Raw genomic sequence first — 25746 nt, 5'->3', positions numbered from 1 at the left:
TTACTTTAAATTAAAAGATGAAGTCAAATGTTTTTTTTTTCTCTCGAAAAATCAGCAGAAGTAGGAAAATTGTGAAGGTATCTAAACATTTTACGATATTTTTCTGCATCATTCCTCCACCTTGCAGCGTTTAAATAACATAGTACTTTAGAAAAGAAAATTAGCCTGAACATGTTTGAACTTTGTTGGTTTAACAGTGCATTTTGATGATTAATTTTGATCGTTAAAAAGTAGCACTATAACTGCAACCGTGAGTAAATATCCGTATAATGCATACCTGCCTCCCCTCTGTACGATAATGGATACGAGATAGGTATAAACATCACTAATGTACAATATAATAAACAGGGTGGGGCGGAGAAAGAGAAAGAAAGAGAGGGTTGGTTACTTAGGGTTTTAGGGGTTCAGAATTAAACCATTTCTTAGTTACACTGTATATCGCGCAGTTTTTCGACTATATTTTCGGCGAAATATTTCTTGTGGATATCCGGTAGGTTACCACGTCGGATATAGTAAATTCAATTCAGTGTGAAATACTTATTTAAGGAATGGATTCAAGAGTGAGATACATTAACAAGTTAACGATGACAAAATGTGAAATCAGTTTACACTTTTGGGAATATAGTTTTATCCGAGCTTTTATTCCTGCATGCCACATGTATAAGTAGATGTATATAGGCAGTTAGGATTTTGGAATGCATGTCACGTTTAAGTCCATGCATATAGGTTGTTAGAATCTTGCAAGATGCATCCTTAATAAGCACTGGCTCCATACGTTTTACCGCCCCTCCCTTACCATCTCAGTAAATAAGAGATATCCTCCCACTTTTTCAAGCATTAAGTAATTAAGTGAATGATATGAAAGGAGATTATAACATGCATTTATCACGTGCTCATTTATATCTAGGAGAATCTACATACTTCGCTTGAAATAGAAGCATTACGTGGACAGATGTATGTTCCCACATGACCAGCAAGCTTAACGATAACCACTTCATATTCATTAATATTCTCTTCTTATAATCCCTGAGCATAGTTCTTTAAATGTATTCCTTTAAAGAGATGACCATGTTTAGAAGCAGCCTATTTACATTAGATTCTAAAACCAGGCATTGCCTGTTCATTTGACTCAATCTAATTGGAATGGGTAAACAAATCGTATGTTTATGACTGTGAAATATTGGTGACTGTTTATCACTGCTAAAAATATCAATAGTAATAGTTTATCAAAGGGGTTATAATTTTCGTATCAGGTGTTTTTAAAGGCAAGCAAGATCACAAATGTCTCTAGTATGTAATGGATGCACATTATTCTCATGCATGATTTCTTCCTTCAGTTATTCTTTTCTTTACTTCCTCTTTCTATTGGGATGAAATCGTGTCATTCATTTTATTATTTAACTTTTTAACGTCCTACACCAGACTTCATGTTCCTTTCCAATACATACCTGTATTACTTCACGCTTGGGTAAGCGCATTGAGTTTACTCGGCAAGAAAAGCGAGAGGGTTGTAAAGCAATGATAATACCCATCAAAGTATGACAAGCTTGGTAGCAGATTGCTAGTTTTATATGATCGCATTACTTGACCGCGAGGAGACGAAGATAAGGAGAAGAACAGCAACAACAAGCACAGCAAGATGCTGCTCGTGACCATGATCATGAAGATGAAGATTTAAAGGTAGGCACTAAAATAGATTATCTTACTGAATACTTTGCGATAACGAGAAATGACTAGAATAGATTTGCTTAAGACGCTACAGACGAAGTTAATTAAGTGCAAACCAATCGATTTTGCGGTATTCTGGACGCTGAAATCATTATGCTCTTGGGCACATTTCACGACATCTGAAGCAGTTGATTTAAACTAATTCTATTAAGCAAAATCTATCCATTCGCAGATAGAACATTACGCATACAGAATAGAGCAACAATCTGTACTTTCTGTGTGCAGCATTCTCCTTGTTAACAGTACTTAGTATTATCATTCATCGGTTCGTAGATAACATACCACATGTATAGGGCAGAGCTAGCAAAAGGTTTTATCACACATCTTCCGTGACATGTGCAAGAGATTTATGAATGTATTGGAGTAAAGATCATTTGCATCGTACTTACTCCAATTCTACCTCCTGCTGACAATCTATATGTTTCAGCAACACGTCTCTATGGTAACCAGGTTTTCATATATTGAATGTTTCTTTCCTGTGTAATTATATACCCAGATTTTCAGCAATCAGTGTAGTTACTTAGCATGGGCCCATATAACTTCACTGCCCCATATCATTCCATGGCCCCGTATGATGACCTCATATCATTCCATGGCCACATATAACTTCATGGCCCATGGCTCCATATAACCTCATGAGTAGTATAGTGGGCCACCCTAGCGTCAAGGAGACCTTAGTGTTAAAATAGGGTATGTCAATTCTGGCGTCAAGGGGAATTTAACATGGGGAAATTTAACATGGAGTGAATGGGGAATGGAACATATCGACAACGATTGGGATACCCTGGCGTCAAAGGGAATTGCTTCATCGATTACAAAAAGGAATTTCAGCAATTTCGATTTTAAATAATCAACTAGTCTACTGAACAAATGTTGTATTGTTAAGTTTTGTTTTCAACTGGAAAACAAATGAATCATCTTCATTCATGTGATGAAGTTCTATTTGAAATACGCATTGAATTCGATAACGTTCCTCTGAAATTATGTATTGTTCATGAAACAATAGTCCTTCCCAGAGGCATACACGCTGGAGCACCTGCTGTTTAAGTGGGTATTTCAATGTTAGGAAACAGCCACACTGTCGTACATCTTGAATCCATTCATGAACATGAGGACAAAACAGAATATGGTCAAAGCGGAATTTGGGGTCTATTGATATTTCAAATCAGTAATGAATTAGATTTAAAAATTGAAATATAAGATACGGTCCTTTTGACTCACTGTCCAACCCATTGTCTTCACTCAGATGTACGAGTGGTAATACTTCAGTGTGTGGTTATGTTATAGTACAATAATGGAACGAACTATTTATGGAATAAAGCGAACAGGACCCACCGATACATTTAACCGAAAAGTATAGTCAATGTACAATATAAGTCTTTACACCTTAGACGCACCAAGGAGAAGCACACAGAAGCGAGAGAAAGTTACACCACTTTTTTAAACTTCTAAACATCAAAAATCCGAAATGTTTAGAATAGATATAGTGTTTGGGATTGAAACAGTTTATTGACTCAAAACAAACACCCAGATTTAAACCTCGTTTTGTCCGTAGACAATCTAATAAATGCTTCGACTTTAATTTTAAAATATTACACTTATGTCTACCAGAATGAGTCTGGATATGATTGTGCGTCTCCTTTGTCGAATATAAAGTTTCCAATGTCATATTTAAGAGATTTTTTAAAAATACAAATAGCTGAACTCATTTCTTCAAAGACTTTTAATTTCACGACGGTGTTACTGTCTTACTCTTTTCTATTATTTATTTAAGACCATAGAGTCGTAATCAGTGCAGTTCTTAGACCGATTGGACCTATTTAGCCCAATCGTGCCCCGCGATCACAGGGGCCACGCGCGATAGTAATTTTTAAAAATATATCTATAGGGTGAAAGTAATTTGAAAGCGATGGAAGAAAATTTTAAGTTCAACTTGTTTAAAAGATTATTCCAAATGCCGTGCTCACAGGGGGCCCCGCGAGTAAATACAGTGAGCCCCGCCAAAATAATCCAACTCGAGCTCCGCGTTTGCTAAGGATATTTTTTTAAAACAGTCTGGAAATGGAAGAGTATTAAGACATTTGTGATAAAGAAGTCTTAGCTTTGAAATCTAAAATCAATGATTTTTGTGTAAAAACGAATGCTACCAGAAAACGTACTTATTCATATCATGCCATAAAGATGTTGTCAGTTTTTAAAATCAAGCTCATAAATATAAGGGTTATTTAGTCAATAAAATGCCATAGAATTAGCAAAATTAATGTATATCTACAATTAAAGAAATGAAGTACAAATTACTTTGCTTCAATTAATAGAACAGTGCTTGAATAAAATCTATAAACTGTAATTATCTTCATATTTTCTGAAGTGGACAAAGTTCGAAATATAAAGTGTTGCTCTGAAATACGTTACTTTAAAATAATAAAAAGAGATCACAGTTGAGATAACCATAGCAAAGAAAAACCGAAAAGACAAAACTATTAACGATAAAAATAATACTTATGGATTTAAAAAGTAGTTACTTAGGACGATACTAAAATCGAATACGAAAAGAAATTAAAAGAAAGAAGAACAAAAAGAAATAGGGCCAATTGTTATTTGTAATTTTTTACAACTATTAGTACAAATAGAATTGGCACAATAAGAAGATTACGTGTTCTTCACTTTCTTAAACACTCTGAGTGAAATGGAATACATAAGTACTATTTCCGAACGGGAATTGTCTCTAATTGAAAATATTGAAAAAGAGGAAACTTGCACAATACTTAAACAAAATGCAAGATGCATTTTATTTTATTGCTTTTTTATTGTTTCTATCAAAGGAGGGAGGGGGTTATGTTTTCACCTGACGATGAGCAGCTATACACACTGCTAAAGATAAAGCTACGCTCGATGCGGCGGCTTATCTTACTACTGAACCTGAATTTAACTAAGGGTTTTTGATGTTATGTGTTTCCATGTTCAATTGCGGTGAACTTTCATGTATAAAATTATTAAATACAGTAATCTAAAAGGTAAATGTAATTCCAGTCATGAAAAAAGTGTGGAAAAGATAAAATGATAGAATTAAAAAATCACGATATTATAATACATTAGAAAATACCCTGAACAACAAATTATTCAAATAACCTTTTTGTACTTTTTTTTTCTTATTACGGTAATTTACACTTCCATCAATTTCAGTAGAAAGCAATAAAACCCGTTATAATAAAATCATAAGGTATGAGTAATTATATTAAGTATTATCTGCAATATTAAATTGTTCAAAGTTGTAATGCGTGTGATTTTGCTTGATTATTTATGATGAAGTCTGCTACACTCTGCAGTCTATGCTTCAATCCTATATATATATATATATATATATATATATATATATATATATATATATTGCTGATATACCATATTGTTAATCATTTATTACATATTTCAATATATGTGTTTAATAAGACTATTGAAGTCAGTCCCTAAACGTATCCTATTTTTCAATAATTGAACTCTTCCATACGTTTATAGATGCATGTTTTGAAATATAAGTGAGTGACACAGAACTTTGGTTATTAAAGAAAACACGTTCATCAAGATCAAAGCTAGATTATTTTAAACCGTTAAATTGTCCATTCTTTTTTAATATAAGCTCAAGATAATTACTTTGCATAAAAGCTTTGGTCTTGATTACATCTTCAAAAGATTTTAGTTTCGGTGGCAAGACATTTTAAAACTCTTTCAGCGCCTTGAAAATATATTTTTCTCGTTTCAGAAGTAGTTGTCAATTTTGGCCACTATAAATACAGTTGTGTCCGATTACTTTATTCTACACGTTCCAGAAGACTAATGTCGACTTTTCAAGTAATTTCCATCAATGCAGGATATTTTCAAAACCCGTTGCTGATTTGTCAAGGCGAAATCAATGTGCATTTCTTAACTGAAAATAATTTATTAACAAGGTATCTCTGGAAAAGGGTCATCCAACTGAGCACACTAAGTCGTGTGAATGTTGCCTTCAATTTGACATGTCCATAAAATATACATTGTGTTTGATCTGTCTTGTACTTGCTCATATTATTGAACAAGGACGATCCAGGTCTTGCATTTTAGTGGACACTTCTTATATATGTAGAGATATTTCAAGGATAGTGGACATTCCTTCTGCTTTGCCAAACTTTGTTGACAAAGTGACACTTATTGGAACAGGTGAATCTTCGCAATCATTCCCCAATAGTCCTTTCAACGATAGCAGTTGGGAGAATGTATCTGAACTTACCATTCTTAACTTTGACGATACTGAAAAAATTGAGAAATCATTTTTGGATGGACTCACCCACTTGAGATATCTATCTATATCTGCCCTCCCTGACCTAAGCTTCATTGATCCAGATGTATTCCAATCAACTCCAGATCTTTTAGCACTTCATTTAGATGGAGACATTAATTTGGAATTATCTGTAATAGAGAATGCTTTGGAAGGTAAAGTCAGCAAACTAAAATATCTGTCGTTACAAGGACTTGGCATAGACCATCCTACACCAGGTATTGTTGGAACAAGATTTTTCAATGCGCTTAAAGGAAAGAACATTACATACCTTGATTTAAGTTGGGCAAATATAGCTGGAATTGTTGTGGACTCCAAAGATGATACATATTCTAATTGGCTTTATTTAGATGTATCACACACAAACCTGCCATGGATTGGAATCGGACATGAAATCAAATTCGACATTTCATTAATAAACTCGAAATGATAGATGTTAGTGGATGTACAAGCATCATGCAGACGCTTCGACAACAAAAGGCAAAGAAAATAGATTGTCAATTTCCTCATACATTAAAATATGTATTCTTTGAGGCGTTTGTAAAACCAGACATAAGAATAGAACTCGACATAGAGGTACAATTCAATCAGTGTATATCTAATAATATTGAAATTGTCCATCTGAGCAGGAACAGACTGGTTCATCTCAACGTTACTTTGACAGGATCATACAGCTTTCGCGGATTGGTGAAACTAAATCTATCAATGAACGACATGGAATACATATCTCCCTCATTTTTAAGCTCCTTCCCTTCATTACAGATTCTTGATTTGTCGGAAAATCAATTGTACAAAATGGAGAAAATGGATGATTTCAATAACTTACTGCGCGGTAACTCTGAGCTTCAAATACTCATTCTTCGTAAAAATCATCTTTCATTAATCCCGAGAAAATTTTTGCATTCCACCAAATTAACACTCCTTGATCTGAGAGAGAACGATCTTATTCATTTTGCCATGGACCTTAGCCACGTGTTGAATGTGCAGTCCATCGATTTGAGTAAAAATCATTTCAAAGATTTTCCTCTTTCCTTATACGAGACACTCGAGGAAATAAATTCAAATCTTGGAAAAGAAAATCAAACCAATGGTTATTTCAGTCACAAATGGCTTATACATTCGCTTGATAGATACACAATCTCGAAAAAATATCGGTATGGATACAATCCAAACGTGAGTTTGAATCTATCGGACAATTTGAACGTTATTTCACATTACCTGACGATCGACTTGTCTGACAATCCTATTGAATGCAATTGTGAAAACCTTAGTTTTCTTACCTGGTGTGTTTCCACAAAGATCAAGTTTGTCAACAGGAAAACATTAATATGTAAATATGGAAATGCCAACTATTCACTTGACAGCAAAACACCTGAAAAGATTGAATTCGATTGTCAGCTTTCGAGTACTATCATGAAAGCTATTCTGGCAACAGGTATAGTTATTTTATGTTCGTGTGCAATAATTTATTTGGTTTATCGTATGCATCGAAATAAATGCCGTATGGAGGATATTGAAATCTTGAAACGTTTTATTAACCAAAGGCAAGAAAATTTCAGTTACGTTGCATTTATTCCTTATTGCAGCCATGACTCTGATCTCGTAGAGAGAAATGTTTTAACTGCGTTGAGGAACGGCATAATGAAAAAATTGAACACAGACTGAAGTTCTGTGTACTGGAAATAATTTCATACCCGGTATGCTCATCATAAATGAGATATGTAACAAGATAACCGGGTGGGATATTTCGGATTAACAACAGAACACGTTTTGACGACACAGATATATGGTTTAATGTGGCGATTTATATGAGTAGTGGATGATGAAGATATGTGCGTATTTATAATCCAAATATTGGATCTATTTAACAAAAAAAACGCACAGTTTCAAAGATGAAAAAAATGTACAAATAAATTTAGGTCAGTAACCCTAAAACACAGGATAAATGATTTCACAAAGGATTCAATAATGGAAAGATGAATATAGTTCACTCAAATAGTAAACAATGTAAGCGTTTACACATAGTAAAAAAAAATGTATTCGCTCAGGTAGCGAAATTATGTCACTAAACAAGAACGGATATACAATCTATCCTTCCAGTCCTGAATAATACACTGGGTCTTACTAACCCAAAATTAGCATACAGCTAAAAATACATGTGTGGAGATGCACTCCGTCACCCGTGCACCATATCCGCTCCACAGCTCCTCCGAATCAATTTCACAACCAATATAGACTCCGGACCCTCGGAATACTATGATCACTTGAAATATTAGACCCTCCGGACCCCCTGGTCCTTTGACGGCTCTACAGCTGGTCACCGTAGTCGCTCTTGACATTCCGGACGCTAGACATTAGACGCTCCGGCACCTTAAACGCTCCGGACACACGGACGTTTCTACCCTCTGACAACACCGGACACCCCGGATATTCCTACCATCAAAACTCAGCTGAAAATATACCCGATACAGTGTACCAAACTTGGTACAGACATAACGTAAGGACGTTATACATGGTAAGTTAAAAAGATTATATTATAATGGCAATTACAAAACAGAGGTTCAATAGTAAACCTAACCCTGCTTGATAAGACAATAGTAAACAATTCTTTTAAAAAATGTAGCTTTACATTACCAATATAAGTCCTGCACTACGTCGCAACAAGAATAAAAAATGCACGCATTATGGTATGTAAAGAAAACTATAACAAACATGCAAAGGAAAATATGGTAATACACTAGTTATCACTTAAAACCCAAAACATTACCTACCCCTACAGCTGGAGTTGTGCGAATCCTTTAAGCAGGCCGCTTGCTGACAAAACCATTAGTATTGTAAAGGTCCTTTACATGTAGTAACGTATTTATACCTTTAGAATTTTCGTTATTCTTTATCAAAGGCACCTTGCACGTGTGGCACAGGACGAATCGTACTCACGATTTCGAAATACATAGACCATATTATAATCACCCTCGGGTATCGTTGTACAGAGAAAAAGAAACGAAACCCGAGTACATGTATTTAATTAACAACATTTACACCATTCCGTGACAAGATACACCGATGCATCGATGAAAGTCTGGTGGTAGTTCCTATTATAACGCCGGCTTTCGTACAATCGCCCTGGAGCCAGACAGAATGTGTAGTTGCAATTCAAAAGCACAGAAAAGTTGTGGTTCTGATGCAGGAGCAGACAGATATATCCCAAGCAGAGAGATCTATACAACATCTGATTGCGCATTACACCAGAGCAACGTGGTCGAACAGAAATGGGTCTTTAACAATTCATCCCTCGTGGAATATTATATGTGACAGAATCATTTCGCTAGCTGCCGAAACACTGAAGAACCAAGCACAACAACGTACTAATGAACCTGATATCTTAAATCCATTAATTGAGGAGGATACACTGTAGGTTTCTGAACAAGTTTCTGCATCTTACTTCAGAATTTATTGTGTTTCTTGGGTTTGTTGTTTTTTATCTATCTTTTTCCTTTCATTAGGTGAATTACTAAAAAATAATACAATCTTCACTTCACAATTCGACAGTTTGCTGTAATTTTCGTTTTAAGTTTAAAATTGTAAAGAGCAGCAGAGGGGCTGTACAGACCGAAACTTTTTGCACAATAAACCCCTCCAGGAAACTATTCCTCGATAGAGGGCTTATTTCGACGAAATAAACCCTTCTATTCAGAATACAGGACAAAAAAAAATGTCCCCCGAAAACTCGAAGAGTTTCCAGGGACAAACTCGTTGAGTTTGCACTGACAACTTGGGTTACTTCAATAAATCTGAAACAGTTTCCGTGGCGGGGTCGTTATTGAAAAATCCATGGGTCGGGTCCATCCCCTCTGCTGCTCTGGGAAATGAGTTTCCAAGGAAAAACATTTTTATGTTAGCGGAATTAAATCATTGACAAATAAATAATGGCAAATATTGGAGAAGCACATACGACTAGATTAGCTCGAGAACGTCTCGAAGCAATTCAGAAATTTCTTCCTGTCCGTGATAGTGTCAGACAAAAATTACAACTAAGACAGCAAGCACGGGAAGGCTTTGCAGAGACTACGGAGGAATTATTTAAACCCGTGACCAAAGCTACTGAAAAATCCGCAGCTGTTACCAAAGAGGCTTTAATAGAGCAAAGGAAAATTTTACAGGATATTTCAGCTGGACTTAAACCCCCGCCTCCACCCGATGAAGTTGTTGTGTCAGTACCTGCTGGTAAGCGAGTAACAGGGAGAATTACTGACCCCGCCAAAAGATTTACGCCGGATTATATTGAACTTCTTAAAAATGTACCAGAAGAGAAATTACCTGAGACAATACTGTTAGGATTGATTAGAAGAGATGTGTCTTTAAACCCAGAACACGGTTCTATGACAGATGATAATTTTATCAAATATTCGTATCGTATACGTGAAAATAAAAAACAAATCAGCAGGGACGATACAAAATACGATAGACTTGTAGATGCTATACGTAAACTTGAAATTCCACCATCGCAACCTCAAGAAGAAAAATCACCGTTGCAACACACAGAACGACAACAATATCCTTCACGGCGAAGAGCAATAGATCCTGACCTAACTCCGTTAAGTGAATACGAGGCTGCATCTGAAGGAAGTCCGCGGGGCCAAAAATTCAAACAAACTAGGTCGCCGATAATTAGCTTAACAACATCTTCTGAAAGTTTGCCTCAAGACATTTTATCCCCAAGAATTGTACCATCAACAGGGGAGGGTTTAGGATCCGGTTTTATTGCCTGCCCTAATAATATCATCGATGATGTATCACGGTTGGAAGTTCTCATCGGAGGAAGACGTGCCGGAAACAATTCTCCGGAAATTATAAATGAAGCCGCAGATATCTGTCAGAGACTATTTCAGCGTGGCATCATGGATATCAGCATCTACCGGGGGCTCATTGATGAACTCGCAGACGGTTACCACAGCGACTAATAATTAAATTTGCTAGCAAATTCAGTTAGATAAACAATAATTAAATAAAATGATACTACACGATTCTTTTCGCAGACCAAGAAGTGTCAGAGTAGTAAACTCACGATTACCAGTATACGAGGTTGTTTACGGAGATGGAGTCGGTGATGTTGTTAGGGATTTAGTCACAAGAATCGCTCCGAAAGCTGGACCGTTAGCAAAACAATTCGCGATGAAAGCCGCTGATGTTGTCAAGGATAAAGCCATTGGCACTGTTGGTAGTCTTGCCGGGAAAGCATTTCAATCAATCAAGGATCGACTAGCACAGCTGATACGAAAAAAAAACCCAGTCGAGAGGTTGGTGCCAGTAAAACTACCATCCACTGAAGCTATGCCGGCAAATGTTAGTAGCGTAGTAAATAAGGCCGTAAATCAGAAATTAGCTGAGATCGCAACAGCAGGAATTACCTCCAAAGCGTTGCAAGATAGTGTAACTGCTAATTTGATAGCTGGTAGTGGTTTCCGGTGACGATAACATTTTAATTAGATCATCACAAATAATAATAATGTTTGCACGAAAATCCAATGACGCGTTTGATATGTCCAAACCAGTACTTAAAGATGATTCTGTACGTGATTTTCAATATTATTCTTATGAAGCACGTGATCCTAACCAACGCGGAAGAATTGAACTACAGGTCCAGGATACAAGTAGATACTTCTTGCCCGCTGAGGCCTTCATCGAAGTTGAAGGTAGGCTTTTAAAGAATGATAACACTAACTCCGGAATCGGCGACCGAGTGGATTTGTTAACAACGGCATCATGGCGTTATTTAAATCCGCTATTTACATGATAGATGGAAAAGAAATTGAAACAATTCATGATAACGTCGACGTTGCCACAACAATTCTCGGGTTGGCGAGATACTCGGATGATTACACCAGATCAGCCGGACCATCAATGATGTTTGCAAAGGATATAACCGACAGCCCCGAGAACAGGAATGTAACAATGAATAATGCCGGTGACGCAGTTGCATCGATGAACGAAAATTTTAATTTGGGTTTTGCAACACGTAGATCGATGTTAAGTGGAGATGAAGAGTTCTCAGGTGTGATTCCATTGTCTCACATCTTTGGATTCTGCAGAGATGTCCACAAGGTCATATTCGGTGCCAAACACACAGTTGTACTTGTGCGAAAACCTGATGATAATGACGCTATCTGGCGAGATGCTGCTGTTGCCCCTGGTCAGGTAATACTAACTAAACTGTGGTTGTGGATGCCAGTGTTGTCTCCGTCAATCACCGAAGAACAACGACTGTTGTCTTTCATGGACACGGGCGGTAAATCACTGCTATCCTGGAAAACAACAACCACAGACGTTATTCAGGGTGATAATGGTGGGTTGTTTACATGGCATATATCATCGCAACAAGGAGTATCAGCACCACGACATATTTTCATTGCATTTCAATACCGTGCTAGAACAGATAGCCAGGAAAGAAATCCAATGGTATTTGATACACTTGGAGTTTCTGAAGTTTCGTTGAGAATAAATGGGCATCAGGAGCCATCTGAGGATATATTAATAGATTTCGAACATCATCGTGTCGCACGCGCGTATCATCGTCTGATGTCATTTATGGGGCGCGACCTTAATGTAGACACTGGCCTGCAAATATCACAGCGAGACTTTATGAGTTTATATCCGATTTATTACTTTTCGCTGGAACATCTTGATCTGGTTAAACAATCTGTTGTCGACCTACATTTCCGAGCTCGTGTAGGTGTTCCTGCTGGTGGTTACAGAGCGATTGCTGTCATACTCTCCGATAAAGCAATGCTGCTTGAAGGTGTTGGCGGACGAATGAGGGTCATCGACGCTCCAATCGAGAATATGTAACGCAATTAAAATCAAACTTAGGATATAATGTCATACAGTCATGTTAATGTCACCTTGACTTCCGGTCAAACGAAGAAATTGCAATCAAAGAACGCAAGCACGTGCGGGACATCAATAACACTAAAACGAGATCAGATTACTGGTGGTCCAAACAAATTGTCGTTGACTAATACTCAGCTTAAACATTTTAATAAGGCACTAACAGCAAAAACCGGTGTCCGACTTGATTTCTCTGCTGCAGCTATCAAGGACATGACTAAAACCGGTGGAATTTTCCTCTTCTCGCAGCAATACCGGCGTTGATTGCCGCGGCAGCACCAGCCGTAGCAAAAGCCGCAGCACTCGGTGCAGTTGGAACTGCAGCTGGAATGGCACTAAAAAAGGCAACGGGAAAAGGATACAAGAAAAAAAAGGGACGCGGTCTAAGACTACCAGGAACTCCACCATCATGGTATCCAAAAAAATTCTAACGCCGTTGAGCAATTTTGATTTACTCGATGCTGTTAAAAAATTGCGTGTAAAACATTTCAGAGGCGTATTTATGCGAGATCAATTACCGCAACGACCGAATAATCCAGAAACTGGCATTATCAATCTCGACAACAAAGATGGTCCGGGAACTCACTGGGTTGCTTACGCGATCGATCCACGTGGAATTATCTATTTTGATTCGTACGGTTTAGCACCGCCAGTTGAGTTTCTCAAGTATGTCAGCAGATTTTCTAATGTTCCAGTGTGGCAGTCGACGTTACCAACACAAACATTAATTGATCCGCCCATTTGTGGGAGGGAGGTTTTAAATGTTCTTGATGCAATCTCAAGAAATCCAGCAACTCCTCCTCATAAAGTAGTGTATGAATATACCGCATCGAGAAATGCTAGCATTTGAAAAACAGCAATAAGAATAATGGTGGATATTTACGGAAGACCTTTCACACGAGGAGGTAAACCAAGCACAGATGCTGATCTCTCAAAATATGCGACCAAAGATGAAGTCGATAATCTTTTGAATATAGCTGGAGTTGACCCAGATGAAGTTGCTATTTTCCAAGACAGGCAAGAAAAACTAAGAACGAGCAACATTAAGTGGAATGATATAATTCGCAGAGTTCTTGGAGCTACCAAGGATAACTTCGTTGCATTTAGTGATGGCGGCCGGATCAAGGACTCGAATATATCAATCGCAAGCATCAAAGACAGTATTGATAAAGGTGTTGATAAATGTGTGAAAAAAGCCGGTGACACGATGACAGGCGAACTCAGCATGAGCGGCAACAAAATAACCGCGTTAGCGAATCCCGAATCCGACCAGGATGCGTCAAACAAACAATACGTGGACATCGTCAACGGTAAACTAAATACGCTGCGTGCAGAGCATGATGTTCACGTGGGCGCGTTTACAAGATTTCGAAGAAACTTCGTAAAAACTGATGAGGTCGTGGATAAGTTCTTTGGGACTCCTCCAGTCGTCGATGTAAAACTCGCTGATGTAAAGACCGACATTAACACGATCAAACAAACACAGCAGGATATCGTATCGGGTATTCCTGATATCGTTAACAAAACCAGTTTGATTAAAGTTCCCACTGGAGTTACTCCGGGGCATATCACCAACATCGTATTCACGGTATCATCGGGATTCGCAACATGGTCACGACAAAATAACACTATCAAATATACAGCAACAGCCACCGGTGTTTACAGGTTGTCTGTGTTTTCAGCCGCTAAATTTGAAATCTTCACAACATATCCTTGGAGACATTCCACCGATAAGTATTCCGGGGTTTGCACTGTAATACTAAACAGCGGAACCGAGGAAACATTTATGCTTGAAGCCGAGGACGATAGTTTAACAGCAACATCTTACTGGTTTTGTTTGGAATTCGTCGCTGCAACGCCTCAATTGGTTACCGCGTAATTGAATAATGTCAACGACGCCAGATGCTCAACAATATCGATACAATCAAGTCCGTGAGTGGCAATCTGAGTTAAAAACTGTCATCGAAGTAACTAGTCAAAAAGTAAAAAAATACAAGCGCCGCATAACAGTGCTGGATATTATGGTTTATTCAGTATCTGCCGTTGTTGCATCTGCCGGAGCAATACTATCAGCGGTCACTCCGGTAACTGCAGCAGTCGCCGCCACGATCTGTGTTTCCGCGGCCACAACAACAGCTGGAGTTTTCGGCATCATAGCAAAAAAAATATCATCATGTGCTAACACAAAATTACACGATTACACGACAAAATTAAATACAGCCACGACCGCATATCAGAAATTATCATCGCTGATATCATCATCGTTAGACGTGCAAAGTAGCGACGCTACGATATCAGATTCTGAATTCAAACTAATGTCAGATGCGTACAATGACTATTTGAAAACTAAACAAATAAATAATGTCAATAGAACTGCTTCAACAAATAGTCACAAACACAACACCGGTAAGGACCACAATGATCTCAGTGTCCTCGACGACACCAGAATTCGGTATTAATTTTCGAACTCCAATTCCAGTGAGTGAAATCGCGTTAGCAAAGCTCAGTGTGTATCACAGCTGGCCCAATGTTAGGTCGGCATCATTTGGTGGTCTGCAGCCAAATAATTCATTCGTGTTCGGGAAAAGCAAAGCCGACTCCGGCGAACAGGGTGAACTTGACTGGAATACAATTACACTTCCCACTGGGAGTTATCAGATCGAAGAAATCAATAATGAGATACAACGCCAAATAAAACGAATCACCGGCAAGGAAGCCAAAATATCTATAACAGCTCATGAACCAACGCTGTCTGCGGTCATTGAAATCTCAACGCCAGGATACGCCGTGGATATTTATAACAGCTCAATCCGAACATTATTAGGATGGCCAAAGGCCCCCGAGGTTAAACCTCGTCCACCAAAACCTGAAAAATCGGATTTTATGACCTATAAAGAAGCACTACACGACCTCGAGTACAATTATTATTTACTCCTTGCAGATCAATTACTAGCAAGAAAAAGTACTTTAATGCCCGATACTTGGAGTATAGAAGCTCCACGTGTTAAGGGGGGGGCAGGAGCTCCGTGTTTACCGTCTAGATGATATAGAATCTGAATTATTTATTCCGATCAATCTAGTACATAAACAACAGCTACAACTCCTGCGAGTATATTTCCAAGATTATATTTCTGATTTAACAAGTCCGCGTGATAATATTATCACAACCATAGAAAAACTAAACAAACTCGCATCGGCCATGGAAACTATAAATCTAAGAATAATTCAGGCTTTACTGGATCTTAAAGACTATATCGATGATAATTATAGACAGATAGCCAGAGCAGATTTTGCAATTAAATATGGTATTCAAGTGAATGATATTTCAGATTTTAAATTTCCTGGATATAACGTGCCCGAGCTGAGAAAATCAGTCTCTGATCTCATCGATCAATCTTTCGAAGATATTCTTGCCGCGTACGAACGAATAAAACCACAACCTGTTATTCTCAAGCACGACAACAGTACAGCATCCGATGGCAGACACATCTCACCCGGGATCGTAAATATCACAGATGTTATTGCGGTCAATCTTGTATGTGACGTCATCGATGGCAGTTACAGCGCATCAGATACTACGACGGCACAACAGGGGTTTATCCTGTATACGTTCACACCAAGAGACCCCCCTGGTTTTCTGATTGTGCAAGAACCAATCAATCCGGTCTATCTACGGTGTCATAACCCGTGGTTGTCAACGATAAATTTCAAACTCACCGACCAGAGGGGGAATTTGTTGGACCTGCGTGACGAGACTGTTAGTATAAACTTACTGGTGAAGTCCTAAGTCAAGGGATCCATAATATTTATAATAGTTTTTTTTTCTGCACTGATCCATTTTCGTCATTTTATCGTGCAAATACCCTATCAAAACCAGCATAAGTTATCGTTGAAAGTGCTAGCACGCATTTAAAAAAAAACGGTTGTGTATAATGTATCAACCCGAGTACATTCATGCACGAGTTCATATTCATGATAAGCAAATTCTTTACGAGGCAATAAAAACCGCATTTCAAATACAGACATTCCCAGAACAGTATTTCCCCGTTAAAATAGTTATTGACGTGTATGGTGACGAAGACTTCTTGTTAACTCCGTCACAATTAACAGAGCTACAGCAAAATCATATGATCATAGTTTGGTGTCAACGAGAACAGATTATGAACTATTCTCATTCCTGTATTGATGTTGAAACGCTTAAGCAAATCCTGAAAATCTGAAAGCGCCCTTCACTTGAGAAACTCTTTGAGTTTCCAAGGGCAAAAAAAATAATACACTTTTTTTTTTACCCGTGGAAATGTGCTTTACACTCCAAGCGGGGGGGGGGGGGGCGCTAGCGTTCTCAGGTTCTACTTTCACTTTGTGCTGTGAGTCACACGCTATGCGGTTTATACTTCCTTGTCGGCCTCGTAGTCAGAAACACTAGTATTTTTGTCAGAAATGCAAGGCATTTCCGTGTCTAGATTCTTTATATAACCTTTTAACCGTCTCACCCTGGTGCTAATTAATTTTCGAGTCTCATACTCTTGTGACAATCCAAGACGAATCTTCTCAACTGCACGGCACAGTGGAATAAATTCAGATACCTGATTTTCAGTTATCCCGGCAAGTGATCTGTAAACACGATCTTGCAAACCCTTAATGAACCTATAACGAGCAGGGAGATTGTTCTTCCCCAAGCGTGATAGCTCATTCAAGGATTCAAAATCTGACATAATTGTTTCAGTGTCTAGTAAAATATTAAAACCTCGCTGTTGTAATTCTTTAATTTCAACAAGTATGGTATTTATATTTTCGTGATTCATATTATTATATATTTTTATATTTTTAATAGAAACACTTTGCATGAGAAACGCTAGCTTTCCAAAACAAAACGAGACAGTCGGAAACATTTATCCCCTGCAAGGGCCTAGATCGTCAAATAACGTTCTAGAACCCCACGAGGACTGCTTCCGACATGACAATACAACATGTAACACGAAACACTTTATCCCCTGCAAGAGCCTCTAGATCGTCAAATAACGTTCTATAGGCTCAAGAGGACGTGTTTAGTGAATTGACAAGGACAAACATATAACACGTAACTTATCCTAAGGACGGACCCCTCTGACTGCCAAGTGACTCAGAGGCACATTTATTTACAAGACGAGACAGCCCTGGCTTCTAGGATCGAGTTCTCTAGCAGGCCCGGCAAACATTTATTTGACAACACAAACAACCTTTACCTCTGATTCGAGTATCACAGCAAGCAAAGGTACAATGAACATGTAATCTTATCCTAAGAGACGGTACAGAACAGACAACCTTTACCTCTGATTCGAGTATCACAGCAAGCAAAGGTACAATGAACATGTAATCTTATCCTAAGAGACGGTACAGAACAGACAACCTTTAACCTCTGATTCGAGTATGACAGCAAGTAAAGGCACAATGAACATGTAATCTTATCCTAACTTATCCTAAGACCTTATCCTATGACGACACAAACATACACAGGTGGGTCATTTTCTACGGTCAGCAGCAGAGCAAAACCATCCATTGAATCGACCATTGGATGGTGCACAAAAGACACCCGCCATTGGCGGATTAAATTTATGGTTTTGCTTGCGCGTGCTGACTTTCGATCGACCCAAAGGTCTTAGGGAGCGATTTCGTATATAACCCAACTGTTACTTGCGAGTTGGAAATTCGCTCTAGCAGTGGGCGGGACTTGTTTAAAATATTTTAATTGTATGTTTTCTTAAGCGCGGTCATATAACAAGCACAGAAGAGCAAAACAGTCGGATATATTCAGTAAAACGAGGATATTATTTGTAAAAAAATATATATTCTACGGTAAATAAATGATTACATGTTATGAACTCGATAAAATATTTTATCAAGGTGGCTTTCTTAGGGGGAGCAAATCCTCTGACCAGCAACGACAACTCTGCAAAGCGTTACACACTCTCGGAGGAGTTATCGTCGTTTGTGTCAACGATAAGAGTTATATAACAGAATGAAATCTTCTGTTTGAGCTTCTTTGAAAATGCTGTTTTGTAGATCCCATCTGCGACATGCTGTACAGAAGGTGGACAAATACCGAAATACCTACCGGCTGCGCTCATTGATTGAAATATTATTTCTTCACGAGTCTCAACATTCACAGATTTCACTGCTCTTCTTATAGCTGTTTTACATTTAACTCTTCCTCGTATGGTATTCTTGCTCTGAGTGATCGCTTGAAGGTTTTCAATACTGTTATCAAGTCTGTTCCCGTTAATATGATCAATGACAAGGCCTTTAGGGATCTCTCCGTTAAAAACCTCATAGACGAAACGATGACATAAATACCTCCCTTTCCTAACAGTAAATCTTAAATAACCAGCATTATCAACTGTACCAACTTGTTTCCTCAGCCTGTAGTTTCTCACTATGCCATCTCGGTTTGCCTCATAATTTGGAATAGTTGGATGTCGGACGAATTCTTGATTCATTATACTATAAGCAAATCATTGTCTAATTCATAATTTGTCTGAAAACTTATTTATGTAATCACGCTCGCATTTGAGAGCGTTATCACAGTCTGGATTTTTTTTATCATAATACCGTTTTAGTTCTCGATAGCGTTTTCCACCACACGCTGAACATAATTGCGTTTTTCCTCGTACTCCAATGCCGCATCTGATACACGGTATCGGTCCTAGACTCCCACCGCGGACCTGTTGAGCATGTTGTCCACAGTATTCGCCTCTGCAGGGTTTGCTACACGGCGCTGATGAATTTAGTTTGATCCACTTGCATTGGTTCATCATATAATATATTTGTCTATTTAAATATTTGTCTTAATTATAATAATGGGTTTTGAAAGACTATCCAGAATAAAACCCATATCAGGTTCTAGATTCGATCTTGACCGGTTAACCGCTGATCCACGACGAAGAGAGTTAGCAGAGGTAATTGGTGTTATCAAGAATGCCAAAGAAGAGTTTCGTCGTGATGGTGCCGCACACACGTGGTCTTCGTATAAAATTATCCTCGGAAACGCGAGCATTTCTCGTGACCGTATCATTGATGCTACCATGAACGATACAATCGCGCGTAACATAATTGGGTATCTCGACGATAGAAGATATTTCGTACAGATAAAATTTATTGTTGGAGTCGGCGAGGGAACGTGGATTATCAGAGACAAACTAGACCCTGTTCTTGATGCCAGAGGCGTTCGTGGAAAAGCCGTTCTGTTAAGTAAAGACTCAAAACCGGGAGTACTTGTTGGGATTGATATACCATATTATGCCAGAGCGTATCCTGTGACCGCAGTTGTTTATGGAATTTATCCGATGAAGAAACCACGCGTTGATAAACTCAAACCGATGAAGGTGTCGGTGTTGAATTGTGTAGCTGAGCGAGTAATGGAACATTTTAAAAATGCAATGCGAGGAAACGGCCTAACACCGCTAAGACAAACTAAAATAACAGCGTGGGCGACACGAGTAGCGGATAAAGGAGCGTCAATAAATGATGTTGCTGAGCTAGAGCGATTACTAAAATTTCCTATAACGGTTTCATCGTTAACCGGTGAGGTATTGTATGAGTGTAAATACAATTCCCGTGGAACACCAATAACTATTATCGATCATAACAGTCACGCCTGGACTGACTCGGTTAGGATATTTCCGCAAGACCGTGTTGTGAAGTATTATCCGGAATTGCAAAGCAATTCTGGGAGCATGTTTGATTTTATTTATCAGATAAGTAAAACCGATCCAGTGTCTGTGTGGTTATTCAGAAGTAGCGAAGATGGAGAATATGATCAGTTTGTGAGACCCAACGGGGAAATATACAGAACAATGGCGTTACAGCAGGAAATGAAAAAACTCGCAGAAAAATATCATGCTGGCAACACTGATACGTTACTGACACACTGTTTTACTGTCCCGGGTGTTGTCGCGCATGTAGCCCGGGAACGAAATTCATGGAGACCAACTCCGAAAAGTTTTCTTGCTGATATCCAGCAGAGCTGTGTCGAATACGGACACGGCGGTTTGTGGAATACTCAGTATGATCACCGCGGTATGATATCCGTGGACATGACGGCGTGTTATCCAGGAAGTTTCCTTGGGCGTGGAGAATGCAGCGAATATTTTAAACGGTTTGGCCACGCTGGCAATACCATGACAAGAGTAGCTGTCAACGGTGTTTTACCCGATTTTGACTTGACCGGATTTGCTTGTGTGTCGTCGTTTAAATTCGCTAAGGATTTACATCCTGTGTGTTATGTTTGGTTTGGCAGACATTTCGTTGAGAAGCGATGGGCACCGATAGTGTTATTGCGATACATGCTTGACAGTCGAATACTGTTGTCGCTGACGGTCAGCGAAGCGATTATATGTTATTGTCGTCAAACCGAAGTTTGGTTGCCAACTCCAACGCCGGTTACGTTAGAAGAAGTCATCGAAGATTGGTCACGAGAATATCCAGAAACTTCTATCGACGCTATCATCAAGAAAGCTCCTGAAGTACTTAAAAGCAAACTCAGAAATGATGAAAGCACAGCAAAAGATCTAGGACGAAGAATAATAGGGAAATTCACTCAAGGTGGAGCGTATGATCATAAACAACATCACAGTCGATTAATCATGGACAAGACTGAATTGGATCTTATTGTCGCTGATGCAGCCACGAACAACATGTTCTGTAACCGCAAAGATGTGTTTCTGTCAAACGGGGAAAAACTAGGGACTGTTTTTAGTTATATTGACGGAGAATCATCTCAGTACATACATTTGAGATCTTCGATGCTGGCTTATGTATCCATAAATTTGTTGTCGATGATCAATAGATTCCCTGTTGCCGCAGTGAGAGTTGCAACGGATTCATTTTATATTGATAAAAAACACTCAGCGCTGTTGGATAATGTTATATCGGATGATCCATCGTGGGGCTCGTGGAGAATAAAGAATGAAATGTTACACGGATATTGTAAATCGGCTGATGTTGAAATCGAGGATGAGTATCGCAGCGCAGAAATATCTTCGATGGTTTCGTCGGGGGCAACTTCGTTGTTGCCGCCGGTGCACGATCCTGTTACAAGACACAAAACAGTTTATCTGAACGGTCCTGGTGGTTCTGGTAAAACAACTCGAGCGATTGAATTATTTAGAAACTCTGACATGATTGTGCTAACACCCACACACAGACTTGCCAGGGAGATGAGACAACGGGATGTTAACGCGTGCACGTATCACAGTTTTTTCAAATACAGCGGCGGCACGTGGACACCTGAACGAATGGGAACGAAATATATTCCCGAGAAAATCATCTGGGATGAGATAGACACTGTGCCGTTGGATACATTAAAACAGTTTCTGGATTGGCTGCTAAAGAAAAATACCGCAGTGGTGATGTGCGGCGATCATGGTCAACCACCCCCATTTACAGGTGAATCTCCACACGAGTGGCTGAAAACTTTTGTAGATTATTATGAGGAAATAACTAACGATGTTAGAGCACTCGATGAAACGCTGAAAGAGTTTAAGGCACTGATCAGGCTACAAACCAATAAAGTCCAGTGTGAGATAATGCGTGAAATAATTCCAGAGACTTCGCTGAGCGACTTTTGGGAAACGTGGAAACCAGGTGATTTAATTGTGGCAAGTAGAAAGATAGTCAGGGACACACTTCAGCAGCGGTTATTTCAGTTACATCAGAAGAAATTTCCCATGTTGCCAGTGCCGTTGTGTTATAGACCAGCTGATACGCGATTGCAGAATATTGATGTTGATATTCCAGGGCGCCTGACTGCGTCGGGTCCGGAGAAACAGAATTTAGTATTAAATGATATTGTCACAGTTGATGTTGATGCTGTTGAACAGGCACTGAAAATGAGCAAATCCCCGTGGACGCTAGGATACGCTATGACCATCCACAGTTCGCAGGGACTAACTATTTCAGATACAACAGTTTGGATTGTTGATGATCGCATCGAGTGGTCAAATTTAGTTTATTTAGCCGTGTCAAGAGTAAGAAGGATAGGTCAGTTACGAAGAATTGTATTAGATGATGTTGTCAACGACAGCTCAATCGCTGATGACACAATAAGAAAGAAATTAGCCGGTTACAAACAGAGCGACAAAAAAAATGGTAGAGAGTTTGATCCCAAACAAAGTTTGGATGTTGAATTTGTAATACAATTACAACAACAGCAGAATAATCACTGTGCGAGTTGTAATTGTTTATTGCAGTATTCGAAAAACGACCCAAGGCAATTCACCGTAGATAGAATAGATAGCAGTCGCGGTCATACACGTGAAAATGTGATGTTGACCTGTCTTGAGTGTAACCGACGCAGAGGTGTTGCTGCAGTTATTTAAATGATTGAATCACTTCAGTGCGGATCACTTTAGTGATCGGGGTGGTAATTGTGTATCCTCGGGAATCACCTGAAGTTGCTCGCGTTTAAATCCGCGTTGAGGAGCAGTCGAATCTAATCTGTAGATTGCGTTTCTCCCAGTTGATCTGGTTATGCTGGATATCTTATGTGTAGTAACACTCCATGTGGGATCGGTTGCTCTTTTTTTTCCTCCTTCTAGTTCGCCTGGTTCGTATAAATACCTAACGGTGACATTACCCAGCAGTGGGGACGCTAGCGTCCCTGGCTGCGTTGAAACATTTTGTTGCTGTTGTCCGCGTTCACTGACGCGGGGTATATATTTTTTTGTGATTGCATTTACAGGTCTCATGTTTGTTGTTCTGGTAATTTCATTATTCAGTGCGGCTATCACGTTTGGCAGTCTTGCAACCCATTCACGAGATCTCGTATCGTAAATGAATTCCCTCGCGTACTGGTATCCGAATAATCTCTCAGCGAGTGTTCTATTAAATCGCTCAACAATTGCCTGATCCCGATGAATTTCAGTATGTCCTCGTCGTATGGTAACGTTATGCTGCTTTGTCAGTGATGACACCGCGCCCTGAAATTCCTTGCCAGGATCAACTTGTAATAATCGTGGCCAGTTTAGAGGTCCTCGTTGATAAATTCGTTTAAACGCAGAGGCGACTTCGGACGCTGTTTTAGTCGCTAACGGTTCTGCTTCTTTGTATCTACTGGCAACATCAACTACTGTTAGCGCGTATTTGTATATTTTTCTACGGACAGTATCATGAGGCAGGAATAGTATGTCAGCCTGATGAACTTCATTGGGCACACTAACATCAAAATGTGCAAAGTTGATTTGTCGAGGTGGTGGTAAGTAGATTTGCCATATTGCTTGTTTTGATAGCCAATTTTTGGCAACCTCGCGTGTTACTGATGCCGCGTTGGCGAGTTTATTAATTGCTGAGTTACCTCTCCAGTATCCGATTGGGGAATAATAAATCGCTTGCATTTTTATTTAATTATCCAGCGCCTAATACTAATTTAGATTTCATCGCTGATCTTACTAACCAATTAGCGAGTGACTCCTTAAATGATTTATTTTTTATGGCGCTTAGTGCATGAATTAATTTCACATCCGCGATATGCCTGTCTTGTAGATCTTTACTTCGATAAGCAACATCATGTATGTGACACGCTGCGTCGATAGCGTTTATCGGATACTCTCCCGGTTTTGGTTTAGATTGTTCATCAAGTCTGATATCTAGTCGGGTCCCTGGACCGCAGTAATTGTATCCTGGGAGATGTTTTTCTCCGGGATACTTTGCCCAGGGAGTTCCGGGGAGCTTTCCAAGTTTGGCTGCAATGTCACCTCCGCTAAATTCTCGCTTTTTTTTTGAAATCTAAATTTTTTTGTGCCACATCGCGTACACTTACCAGAAAGTGCTTGTCTGTTATTTTTTGTTGTAATGGTTGTTAGATCATTCGTAGGGGTTCGTGCCTTACACTTCACACAATATAGATCCATAATTATTATTCTTTATATACAAATGGAAATTACAGATTTTTCTGCGACAAAAAAGAAAGAGCCAGTTAAGCATAATTCAGTGCTACCAAACTCTATCCGCGCGATTATAATTGGGCCATCCGGTTCAGGTAAAACACAGCTGTTGCTGAACTTGATAATGAAGTGGATGAAATGGGATAAACTGTATTTGATAGCTCCATCTGTAGATGATCAACGATGCTATAACGTTATAAAAGATTTTAATGAGAGTGCAAGCGCGCTGAGTAAAGACGGTGAGGATGTTGTTGAATTTATCACTGATATCGAAGAAGCCCCCAGCGTCGAGGATCTTGATGAATCAATTAACAACCTAGTAGTGTATGATGATGTTATGTTGGACAAGCAAAAAAATCCCGCAAGAATATTTTCCCGGGGACGTCACAAAAACACTGATGTGATTTATGTTACTCAGCGTTATACACAAATTCCTAAAGTAATCAGGGATAATTGTAATCTTCTTGCGATATTCAATGGAGTTGATACACATACACTGAGAAATATTCATCAAACCTGGTGTGGTGGCGATATGGATTTAAATAAATTTAAAAATTTCTTCAGTCATGCTCAAAGAAAACCTCACGGATTTGTGACAATAAATTTACACGATCCCAGAACAAGATACCGTATTGGACTTGATACACTATTTGCAACATAAAAATGTTTTTCCTTGGAAACTCATTTCCCAGAGCAGCAGAGGGGATGGACCCGACCCATGGATTTTTCAATAACGACCCCGCCACGGAAACTGTTTCAGATTTATTGAAGTAACCCAAGTTGTCAGTGCAAACTCAACGAGTTTGTCCCTGGAAACTCTTCGAGTTTTCGGGGGACATTTTTTTTTGTCCTGTATTCTGAATAGAAGGGTTTATTTCGTCGAAATAAGCCCTCTATCGAGGAATA

The 25746-nt window shown here is 38.9% G+C and overlaps 1 protein-coding gene across 1 annotated transcript in view; it reads left to right on the top strand.

Moving 5' to 3' along the window:
• Positions 1–1550: 1550 nt before the first annotated feature.
• LOC149808432 (PI-stichotoxin-She2a-like) overlaps positions 1551–25746 on the top strand; it is a 59637-nt gene continuing 35441 nt past the window's right edge. The window contains exon 1 of the mRNA XM_089977131.1: positions 1551–1680. The gene's annotated coding sequence lies outside the window, so the exon portion shown is untranslated. The remainder of the gene's footprint in view (positions 1681–25746) is intronic.

The sequence above is a fragment of the Sinohyriopsis cumingii genome, chromosome 1 (genome assembly GCF_028554795.1).
Source record: "Sinohyriopsis cumingii isolate HCF-2022 chromosome 1, ASM2855479v2, whole genome shotgun sequence".
In the NCBI taxonomy this organism is placed as follows: Eukaryota; Metazoa; Mollusca; class Bivalvia; order Unionida; family Unionidae; genus Sinohyriopsis; species Sinohyriopsis cumingii.
Note: the sequence above shows the minus strand (reverse complement) of the source record. Positions and strands in the feature narration are given on the sequence as shown.